The sequence below is a fragment of the Copadichromis virginalis genome, linkage group LG17 (genome assembly GCF_057382275.1).
Source record: "Copadichromis virginalis isolate Kocher_CV1m ecotype Utaka linkage group LG17, C_Virginalis_male_GT1.1, whole genome shotgun sequence".
NCBI lineage: Eukaryota > Metazoa > Chordata > Actinopteri > Cichliformes > Cichlidae > Copadichromis > Copadichromis virginalis.
In genome coordinates, this window is record NC_140634.1 from 10055531 (window position 1) to 10067780 (window position 12250).

Sequence of the window (12250 nt, forward strand, 5' to 3'; positions counted from 1 at the left end):
TTGCTGCGGAAGAGCCTGTTGTCGGTATATTTAGACATTTTCCAAATCACATTGTAGTGACGTATACAGAACACAATAAATTATATAATGTAAACAACTACCTGAAAAACAGGTAGAATGATACTTTTGTATGGTTTATTGCATTTACGGAGGGAGTGATGTATGCTGGGTAATGGCACAGCTAGCTACTGGGTGACTTTATTCACCCGCTTCGGCTGTTATCAGTCCATACAATGGGCGTTATTAGCACAAATCAGTCCCATAGATATGGGCCATCTCCTGCTAGATTGTTCAGAAGGTTGTTCTCATCCATCCAGATGGAGGATCAATAACAGGAGCGTGGAAGACTCCAGAATCCACTCTGGCTGCAATCCGGTGGATATGCAGTGTTTACAGGTAAGACCATTTAAACGGACAGCATTTATAGAATGACTATTAAAAGGCAGCGAGTGTCAGTAATGTTAATGTGGTTATGTTAGTAATACACCGAGTGCTAATATAACAGCTTTAAGATGCATTTGTAGATATTATTACGTGTTTTACCGTCTTTATGGTGCTAGCTTAAAGTTACGGTGTAAACGTTAGCTTATATTGGAGGAAAGCTGTTACTGGTTAAACGATGTTAGCACAGAAATATTAGCTTCTGTCATGACTGATGAAGTTACTAGTTAATAAAGTTTCCAGTAAAGTGATTAATCGCAGCCACAGACTGACAGCAAATATCTCGATTAGCTTCAGTGCATCTATAATAAATATGTGCAAGTTTCAGTGCTTCGTTTAAACTGTATGATACTTATACTGACCCAGGGTCAGTGTAAAATACAATCCCAGCTGTGTGAACAAAGCCTGGCTCCTTTAATCCTGCATGACAAACCTCAGGATGCAGGCTATTATTACTCTTTCCTGCTGGCACACCTGTCACACCTGAGAGTCAGCTAGAAACTTACAGTGACGTGGACATCATGCAAAGACTGCCAGACTCTGTAATACTGCAAATGATCAGTGACTCAGGTTAACACTAAACTTTAAACGGCACCTCTGTGTCTCTGTGTGCTGAACATCTAGGATTGAGTCAGGCTGCATTGACTGTGGGACTTTAATGTGTTAAAAGCAGGTTGAAGACGGCTCAGAAACATTTGAAGATTAAAATTTAGCATTATGGCTGCTGGTGGTTTGTAAAGCCTCTACTCAGCTGTATTTTTGTTACTAACTTATGTTTGTTGTTGTTTAACACAGATTTCAGAAGAGCAAATATGCTTAATAGTTTAACTAGATTTCATTTGTCAGTGTGCGACTGCTGAGTCACCTGAAGAACTCGTTTCATTCATTCTCCACATGATGTTCATTTACAGAAATGTTTCACAGGAACTGATTTCTCCCAAAGGTTGAACTAGTGTGTTTCCATAGATTACCTCTGTATGAATGTACTTCTTAAATGAAGGCAAGTGTTTGTCCTTTTTTGTTCCTCAGGTACAGTACGTGATATCAAGGGCAGGCGGTCAACACTGGGGGTAGACAAGAAGCAGACGTACTTCCAAGAGGGAGCTGCAGTGAGGTCAGAGGTCAGAATCTGAAATAGATCAGGTTTATATTTTAGAGGTTATAAAAAATCAAAATGTATTTATAAAGAAACCTTTAAATAATAGTCATAATTATGATGACCCTAACCCTAAGAAATATCAAACATTTAAGTGGATTTTCTGTTACACATATCGTGTTAGCCCTGCAATAAACTGGCAGCCTGTCTTTGTCCTGTATCAGCTGGGATAGGCTTCATCCTCCCGCGACCCTGAATTGGATACATTGTATTCCAATTATGTAATCTGATCATTTACAAACTCCAGGTATCTAATCAAAATGTAAGTAATAGTTATAAAATGGGAAAGCAGAAATAAGTGTGACATGAATTTAAATGTGTGAGCTGACGTAGAGGACAGCTACATGTAGTCTGAAAAACCTTTGTTGTCAAGTTTGCAGGTCTATCAGCACGAGACATTCTTGCATAGAAGAGTCTGTTAAAGTCTCTAACTCAGTGAAGCATTATTGGTCCCGTCTGTTTGGATAAATATAATAACCTGATGTTTGTCCATTTATTGACACATTTTCTTAAGTGCTTATCCAGTTCAGGATCACAGTGGAGCTGCAGCTGGATATGTTCACTAAATAAACTTTACAAAAGTTAACAATAAACCTGCATCCATGTACGTTGTTGTCCACAGGATGAGAAAATCAAACTGGAAGACTGTGGAACATGTTAATAAATATTTGTGTGTTTATGTCTGTGTCTTTCACAGGAGGCACTGGAAGGTTTCCCTAATAGTTCCTGGTGAATCAAAGCAGAACCATAAAGGTTGCTGGACTGCATGATGGCCTTACCCCTGAGCAGTCATCCTGTTAAAGGAGGAACCAGTTAGAAGCTGTTTTCAAAGTAGCTGAGCAGATTTCATCTCAAGTAAGCGATTAACTGTTTGTTCGTTTGTTCTGCCACTTAAAGAGCATTTAAGGACGTCTTTTGAGTGTCCAGTTGAATTAATTCTACTGGCTCTCATGGTCATTTGTTATTATAGACATATTTTTCATGTTCATCCAGCTATTTAGTAAATTCTATCTATTTAGTAATATCCGTCAGCTATAAAATGTAATATAAATATAAAAATATCTAAATATCTCCTGCCCTTTATGTTTTAATGATGTAAGTCTGTTATCGTGTTACATTAGCATTCCTCACATATCAATGAGATGCTGTACAGTACAATCCTACTGACACAGCAGAGGGATAACGACGGCTATTCAACATCGTTACACGACACATTCGAGCTGCATGACACAGACAAAGTGACTAAATCATCTTTTTTGTGGTTTATTGTCTTCAAACCAGCAGACAAAGCTGATGTCAGAAGATGTCAGAGAAGAACTTCAGGCCGTGTACTGAAAAGGTATTTTTGTCTTGTTATCAAAGACATTTGGAGTGGTAGCTTCTACAACTGGTTGTGCTGAAGTAAAGCTTACAGTCTAAGAAATCACAGTGTTGATATTCAGCACAAAGAGAAAAGCTCACTTGTTTGAATTTATTTACAATCATAGTTTTATAAATTCTGACTGTAAACAGCGTTTACAGCTGTGATATTGTTTGACACTCGATATCAGGTGAAAGGGTTTAATTTAAAGGTTTCTGTGTCCCAATGAGCCATTTACACTGACCAGTGTCACTTTAACTGTAACACATTCATTATTTAGATTCAACAAAGAAATAACTGAATGTAAAAAATGGCAGCCCTCAGGCAGGTTTATAGAGATATATGCATGCATTATGAAATTTATGTATCCCAGATAATTGTTATTCATCTAGTCATGGCAGACCCACCTCTTCCTCCCAAGTTAACTGCAACCCAAAAGAACTAGTGGGGCTATTTACACACTCACAACCAGTGTGGGGTAAAAAGAGCCACCAAAAAGCTGTCAGCCACAGATGTGCTAGAAGAGTTAGAAACTCTACTTATGGAGAAACTTTCTAAGCCTAACAGGGGACAGGTACTCCTGCCCAAATAACATGATATAACCCCACATACAGCCCAGCCATAAAATGAACCAAGTCATTTAGTTAAAGACAGCATGGGACCAAATGCATGTAACCAGCCTGCATCAACCTGACATTTCTTCCTCCTGAATTAAATGAATGAATGGATGAAAGTTAAATGACTACAAACCTAAAGCCACTAGTTCCCACACTGGAGCTCCCTGACACTGTGTGTTAACCGTATTTAGCTTGTATCAACAGTTGTAACAGGCTAAGATACGTGAGACACTGCATTGAATGATTGTTCCTGTCTTAATGGTTTCAGCTCAGATGTTCTGCTTTTTCCTTTCAGTAGATCAAAGCAGCTCGTGCTCCTTCTGCTTCCAATTTAGAAGAAGAAGAAGAAGAATGCTTCAGCGAAGTGGCGTTCATGGTCTCAGTGAACAGTCACGGTCACACACTGCATGTGGTTTTAAAAGCAACATGTCTGTTCACCACAACAATGGAGATGTGTAATATTAGTGCAGCTACGGTTTGTTCTTGAACATCAGTTCTGTTTTCTACTTTGATCACTTAGACCAAAAAAGTGTTGTTTTCAGATTCTTTCTTTTACATCTATAAACTACCTGTTCATTTTTTATTACAATTAGTTTCACATAAATGTTAGTGTTTCCTTTATGATCTTTTAATGCTTACACTACACTGTACATGTCTACATTAGAGACATTTCTGTTACCTGTTTCTGTTGACTCAGAGTTGTGAAATGTTCTTTTATTTGATGCACAATATGAAGCTCATAATTTTCTTACAAATAAAACTCTAATGACAAACATGAACAGCTGTGCTTATTTCTGAGACATGAGTTTTTGAATGTGTTGATATTTAGACAGTGTGCATCTGTCTGCTGAAACTGTGATGGTGAACCTGAGGTGATGGTAAACAGAAGGCAAATATATATCAATATAAAACAATATTGAAGTAATGTCTTTACCCTCTGCAGCGTGTGGACGCTGTGCACGCAATCACCTTATTCACTGTAGTAAACATGCGCCGCTAGCTCACGTGACTGACTGTCTCCATGGTTACATCGTATATTCTTAGCTATGCAAACAGCTTCCAAAGATACCGCCATAGCTCTCTGCAGCTGTAACACTTTCACACTTTGCAAATCATTTCACGTGTTTGATAGTTATGAAGACAGAATGTGTTTTTAAGGTCATGCTAGGCGGTTGCTATGGTGGTTGCTGTGGACTTGGGTGGACCGCGTCCGATTCCTGTTATTAGCTGTCCGCCGTAGGAAGGCTGCGTTCCACTTACAAGTAGTGACAGTCTGCTGCAACTCGGACTCAAACCCCGCTTTGTTCTTTAATTATAGGCCTTTTATAGCCGTTCATGACACGCACACACACACATAAAGCACTTTGCCTCACCATGAGAATGCAAGTTTACCTAACCTAACCTTAAAGTATCTGATATAGGATAGAAAAATGAAGCAACCAGAGATTTAATGATGAAGACTCTGGGTTCTGTAGTTCACGTTTTACAGTCCTGAATGACTCTTTGCATATGATTTATTGAAGAGGAGTTTAGAATGCACTTTACATTTAGACTGTTGCTGTTTCATTTTTTACATTGTTGCCGTGTTATGTCATGAATAAGGTTCACCTGCTGGGGGTTTGATGGATCAGCTGGACAATACAGTCAAAGACAGACTTCATTCATCATATGCAAGAATCCTAGTTGGATTTTTGTTGTCACTCATGTTTTTGAACCAAATATTGAAAACAATTCTGACAGACTGGATACCTGGTCAGGTGTACAAGCATCCCAGGACAGAGCCCTGCCCCACCATGAGCCTGGGTGGATACGTGGTTATAATATAAAAGGACCAATACTGAATATGAATATTTCATGAAAATTGAATTATAATACAAATTAGTAATAAGGGTTTCTCTGCGCCCTTCTCCACCCCATACTCAGCTGCGGGCAGAGAGGGTGACAGGAGAGGATGGCACTGAAGAGAAGTTGCTCGGTTTCTGGAGTCTCCTGGTCCTGTCAGTATTAGTAGGATGCATCTGCTGTGTCTTCTCGTGGATGCTCACCTACCTTGACTCGTTCCAGCCTGGTATGGATTTCCCAACACTGCGGACAGTGGCCCACGTCAGAGACGTTTAATATTGATTACATATGTCTGAATTGCTAACCCTAACCCTAGCTCAACAGACCACAATGCCCTGGACTGTCAGTATTATTACATGCTGTGAACATAAGTACCTTTGATCACAGTTTATGTTGTAAAAGAGAAGGAATATTGAAAAAAAGATCAACATTGTGATATTATTTCTTCCAAACTGACCAGAAACATGCTTGTCAGACTCTCACAGCAAAGGATCAGACTCACTGTGCATGACAGCTCAGGCCAATGATGTCTGTTAGATTGTCAGTTGTTTAGTGCTTCTGTACAGTTAGAGTCACGTCTCTATTTCAGAATAATTAATATGCAGAAAACACTAAAAGTTGATTGTCTTCCAATATTCTAGCATAATTAAAAAACTTTGACTTTGTAAGTACCGTATTTCCCGGACTACAAAGCGCACCTGAATATTAGCCGCACAAGCTAAAATCAGGGGAAAATCCTGTTTTGTACATACATTAGCCGCACCTGACCAAAAGCCGCAGGTGTTTCAATGTTGACTTATCATATGTAAGAGAATATGCACAAAGGGAATTGTCAGGAAAGAGATGGCTGTTTGGAGACACACCCCTTTTATTAATATTTTGAAAAACAAGTTATGGGTACATATTTGCATAACTTTTTAGGTATATGTACAAGTAGCGGTAATTACAAGTACGAAACATGTACTGTGCTTCATAAATGAGTAACAAATGTAGTACATAACAATAACCTACAGCACACCAGAAAAATAGATTCAGACTACCTTTTAGGCTCAGGTGCAGTGACACGGCTTTAACAAGAAGAAAAGTCAGTCATTCACCACCATCTTCCTGCGCACTAAAACCACCAAAGTCCTCTTCTCCAGTGTCGGATACGAACAGGCTCAGGATGGCTACGTCATCCACTCTCAGCTTCTCTCCTTCGTTGTCACTTACAAAACCAAAGAAATCCTCGTTGTCAGTGTCAGAGTCAAACACCCTCAGAAGGGCCGTGGCGGTGTCCTCCTCTCCATCATGCAGCAGTGCAGCCCTTCAAAATCCGTTGGTGATCGTGGATGTTTTCACACTTTTCCACGCTGTCAGGTTCCACCGGTGGAGTTGAGCATAACTTGCTTTTCGCAAGTTTATCGCCGCTGGTCATCCATGACTCCCGCTGAACGCGTAGCGTTAATTTGAAGTTTGTTTTTCGCGCTACTTGTACGGCACTATGTTGCCTGGCGGATGGACACGTGACCAACATACCACTCTTGAACCCAGATACTGTGTGTCTGATCACATGCCCTTCCGCCAGGCAACGTAGTGCCGTACAACAGCGGAACAAACAAAACAAATCGTCTTACGATATGACAAAAATCATGGACAATCCATAGAAAAGCCGCACCTGACTAAAAGCCGCAGGGTTCCAAGCTTGTGCAAAAAGTAGCGGCTTATAGCCCGACAATTACGGTACATATTATTAGTCCTAATGTCAGTATGATTCTTCATAACTCCTGCCCCTGAACTTTAAAATTTACCTGATGAAAGATAGTTTACAGTGGCACTCTGTCAGGATGATTCTGACCATAAGATCACTGTATTAATCTGAATCCTTCTGCAATGTGCTGTGAATGAATGCTGATGCAACTCACTGTGGGAAAGCTGTTAATAAAATGAATCTGTGACACATGCAACACATTCACAGAGGAAGAGGACACAAAGGGAGGACACGCAGAGGCTGTGTTGAAGTCAGACATCCAAATCTTTATTAAAAAACAGGCAGCGGTAACAAACAGGAAGACAAGCAGTCCATCAAACAGTCTACAGGGTCAAACATACAGAGAATTCAAACAGCAGTAAAAAATAACCGGACACTGAAAAACATAAAGCAATGTGTGACGCAATAAAAGGAAGCAGCGCAGCATATTCACTGAATTATCATCAATTACAAAAGAGAAAAACGACGATTTCTAAGGATTATTTTCTTAAATGCAGTTAGAGTGTGGCAGGTAAAGATGGAAACATACAGAATGTAAACTGTGTGAGTTTGTGAACTTTGTTAGTAACAAATGAGGTAAAAAACAAAACAGACAAAACAGAGAAAGAGGCTCTCAGTATTCATTCATAATTAGAAAGAAAAATTCTGGTCGTGGATTTTTACAGTCTTAGTTCCGCTCGCTGTCATCATTATAATCATCATGATCAATGGCGAGGTCCTGAGGTGGGCGGGGCTGTCTCTGGTGATGTCACCATGAAGGAACAGCATCTGGCACGTGTTGCTGAAACATCCCAGTACACTGGTGTAGTTTCCTCTCCAGCTGTTTGACATGTGACACTTGAACATTAAGGGGAAGAAGAAGAAACAGTGTTAGGTCAGGTGACCACATGGTTTCTAAAGTAACTGACAGGAAAGTAACCAGGCCGTTAGAAATGGATGGCATGTGTTTAGAGTTACTGGAGTTGGGTAACTCTACTTACCAAAAGCAGAAGCACACAGATGAAGGATCAGATGCTGAATGTTGCAGGAACATGCTCATGTGTGGTGGTCATTCAGTGCTGCAGGTTAGACAGTCCAAGACTGATATGCTGCCCATCTGAGAGTTTGAAAACACACATGCAAAGATTTATTTTGTATTACAGTCAAAGTTGGATGTTCATTTTTGTCCTTTAAAAATGTTTGTGTATTTGAAAGCACTAACGTTTAAGGATGACTTGGATCGTCTCCTTTAAAGGGGAGACAAGTGTGTCCACGGATCCACGTCACTTTACCTGGATGATGACTCCTCCCTCCTCCCTCAGAAACACTCCTAATATAACCAAGCAAATAAATAATATTGAAGATTTACTTACATCATTACAAAAACATCAAAAACATCTCCCTTTGATTCTATTTCTGCATTCCTGCTGAACATCAGGCAACAAATATCTCAATAAATCACAGTAAAATGTAAAGCACATGTTTTCTCTGCTTTGTCTAACCTCTGCAGAGCCTCTGTCAAGAAAAACATAACTTTAAGCATAAAACAAATATACATTTCATAACACGTCACTGGACAAACCTCGGTCAGTTGATTTCCTCTGTGCAGTGCAGACGAACATCAGTCAGCAAGTCAAGGTGGTGAGATGGACTGGTGTCCTTTGTGACTCTGCTGGTTCTTCTGAGGAAACACCACCGTCTCTCCACACCGTCACCATCTGTGAGCACAAACTGCTGCTCTGCTCTGCCAGCATGTAGGAATCACATATCACACACAGGGGTGAAGAAACATCAGAGCTCAACTTTGGATACTTTAGATCTAAACAGATCAAAGTAGCTCTTAGTTTCAACAATCAGACAAACAATGATACCAAACTGATTCTGTATGAATACAATATGGTATTTTCAATACAGGTGTCAAATTAATTTATTAAAACTAATACAGATATATGTATATTTTTTTTGATAAATTAGTTTGCTAAATTATAAGAATATATATATTTTTTCATTTATCAATTGCAACTGAAAGAAATTAAATATTGAACAAAAATATACTGTCACATTCTGAGCATGCTCAGCACGCTGACAGACTTGAAGTTGCTACAGATTTTAAGAAGTGATAATTATAGGGAAGAAACTTCTCTTTTTCATCCGTTTAATCAAACATTTGATGCCTCAGCTGTCTCAGTCTATAGCGTTCTGCAACTACAACTAACCTGAGGCTTGGATTTGGCTGCAGGTGCCCCTGTACATCCTTCTCAGCAGCACACATGTGGGTACCATTTAATCCCACTTCTTCCTGAGCTTTGCTTCATCACAAGACCAAAGGTGGCATCCCGTGTCACAGTCTTATCATCATCCAGAAGAAACATTTACGCGCCTCCTGGTTTTGTTTTCTGATCCTGTGAAAAGACTGAGGACAACAAAGCCCAGAGAACACGAGATACATAACATCCAACATTCAGACTCAATGAAGTGCACCAGGTTGGTTCAGTTATAGTAGATATAAGCATACTTCACATTACTGGGTATGAATAATAATGAGGAGGCAAACTTTGAAGATGCAGAGCATGATGTCCCATCATCAGACTGTAAACAAACATCCACCAGGCTTCTTTGTTGGCAGAGGTGATGATTCTCCCATCAGGAATCAGTAGAGTGTATTAACCTGTGGTACAAGCAGCAGTCACTGAAATATTACTGTTTCAGATAAGAAATCAAGCACATAAAAGCCAGGGTGGGAGGGATCTCTACAAACTGACTTACCTCTGCAAGTGTGAAGCTCAACAAAAATCTGACTCTCCAGTCACAGACAAACAAAAACTCCAGCTGGGAGATAGAAAACACTGTCTGGGTCCTGCTGGATGTTGCTGGTCAGAGTCCACACATTAGCAGAGTGCTTCTTGGTCCCACTGACCCATGTGGACAGCGACTGTGGAGAACTGTTCTGGAAAACAGAAAAGAGAATTAAAATAACAAAAAGCCAAACAGAATTTCCACAAAGACTCTTTTGGAATCAGCAATCAAAAAATCACTGGTTCATATTAAATATGAACAGGTTCCTTAAATGTACGCAGTTCAGATCTGATTTAATTTCCTTCACACAGCACATTCGTCCAGGCTGACAGGTAAACATAGAATTAATCTCAGGTAACATGACTCATAGTAGAGTTTCAGGAAGAAAGATTGCAGGCTCTAATATTATTACCACACAATCCAAGGACACACCAACAGCTCAGATTTGTAGAACTATTTAAACAAATGTCTTCTGAATATTCAATTCATGTTCACAGTGGGAGGGTGGGGGAGGTGTCGTGGAATTTTTTAAATAAAGTCTGCAACACAGAAAGAGCTGTGATCAAGCTATTTATTACTGCGCCAACACACATCAAACATCACAGTTCAGTCATGTCAGCGCTGCCACAGAAGTGGTGCTCCTCCTCCTTTATGCATTCCAAGGAAGAGGGAGGAAGTTACAAACTGATCCTACCACACTTCACGTGTCTCGCTATGAAACCTAACGGATCAATGGTTATGCTGTTTTGTGCCCTTATCAGCACCTGTAAAGGGAGTTGTTTTCTCAAACTGCTGACGCTGAAGTAAGTTCATCTAGTTTTAGAAAGTTTCACTGAACAGTAACAGTGTCACAACTAAGCATATGCATAAGCACTTAAATACTTTAAATGAGAATACAGAACATTTCTATTACAGAGGCTAGAGCCTGTCCCAGTAGTCATAGGTAGAGCACACCTGGACAGGTCACCAATCTGTCAGAGGACTAACACAGAGACAGACATCAGAGTTCATCAGTTCACTTTTAGTCTACTTTAAACAGACCTCACAAAAGGCTGATGTGGCTGGATCAGTAGTCTGATTTAAGTACGATACCTTTGGCCAGGGATTCATCTGGTACATCGCTTCACTGCAGTCTTACGTATTTTCCCCACACCCGAATAAAAAATACTGATATATACAAATAACAGCTTCAGCTGATGCAGCCTGACTCAATCCTAGATGTTCAGCACACAGAGACACAGAGGTGCCGTTTAAAGTTTAGTGTTAACCTGAGTCACTGATCATTTGCAGTATTACAGAGTCTGGCAGTCTTTGCATGATGTCCACGTCACTGTAAGTTTCTCGCTGACTCTCAGGTGTGACAGGTGTGCCAGCAGGAAAGAGTAATAATAACCTGCATCCTGAGGTTTGTCATGCAGGATTAAAGGAGCCAGGCTTTGTTCACACAGCTAGGATTGTATTTTACACTGACCCTGGGTCAGTATAAGTATCATACAGTTTAAACGAAGCACTGAAACTTGCACATATTTATTACAGATGCACTGAAGCTAATCGAGATATTTGCTGTCAGTCTGTGGCTGCGATTAAACACTTTACTGGAAACTTTATTAACTAGTAACTTCATCAGTCATGACAGAAGCTAATATTTCTGTGCTAACATCGTTTAACCAGTAACAGCTTTCCTCCAATATAAGCTAACGTTTACACCGTAACTTTAAGCTAGCACCATAAAGACGGTAAAACACGTAATAATATCTACAAATGCATCTTAAAGCTGTTATATTAGCACTCGGTGTATTACTAACATAACCACATTAACATTACTGACACTCGCTGCCTTTTAATAGTCATTCTATAAATGCTGTCCATTTAAATGGTCTTACCTGTAAACACTGCACATCCACCGGATTGCAGCCAGAGTGGATTCTGGAGTCTTCCACGCTCCTGTTAGTGATCCTCCATCTGGATGGATGAGAACAACCTTCTGAACAATCTAGCAGGAGATGGCCCATATCTATGGGACTGATTTGTGCTAATAACGCCCATTGTATGGACTGATAACAGCCGAAGCGGGTGAATAAAGTCACCCAGTAGCTAGCTGTGCCATTACCCAGCATACATCACTCCCTCCGTAAATGCAATAAACCATACAAAAGCATCGTTCTACCTGTTTTTCAGGTAGTTGTTTACATTATATAATTTATTGTGTTCAGTATACGTCACTACAATGTGATTTCGGAAATATATACGGACAACAGGCTCTTCCGCGGCAATCTCTTCAATCGGAGGACCCTTCACGTCAATTCCCG

General features: G+C 40.0%; 2 long non-coding RNA genes across 5 annotated transcripts; one reads left to right on the plus strand and one right to left on the minus strand.

The window, feature by feature from the left end:
* Positions 1-328: 328 nt before the first annotated feature.
* LOC146688995 (uncharacterized) lies at positions 329-4342 on the plus strand. The gene is made up of 5 exons (XR_014916169.1): positions 329-396; positions 1471-1562; positions 2295-2452; positions 2879-2936; positions 3870-4342. It is a non-coding gene; the product is annotated as an uncharacterized LOC146688995 (long non-coding RNA).
* A 3096-nt stretch (positions 4343-7438) lies between these two features.
* Positions 7439-9580, minus strand: LOC146688996 (uncharacterized). 4 transcript variants are annotated; one of them, XR_014916161.1, is made up of 5 exons: positions 9362-9580; positions 8728-8889; positions 8368-8475; positions 8147-8262; positions 7439-8003 (listed from the first exon to the last, which is right to left on the minus strand). It is a non-coding gene; the product is annotated as an uncharacterized LOC146688996 (long non-coding RNA). The 4 variants fall into 4 exon arrangements; XR_014916160.1 differs by having other exon boundaries at positions 8728-8884; positions 9362-9579; XR_014916159.1 differs by having other exon boundaries at positions 8728-8879; positions 9362-9577.
* Positions 9581-12250: the final 2670 nt, after the last annotated feature.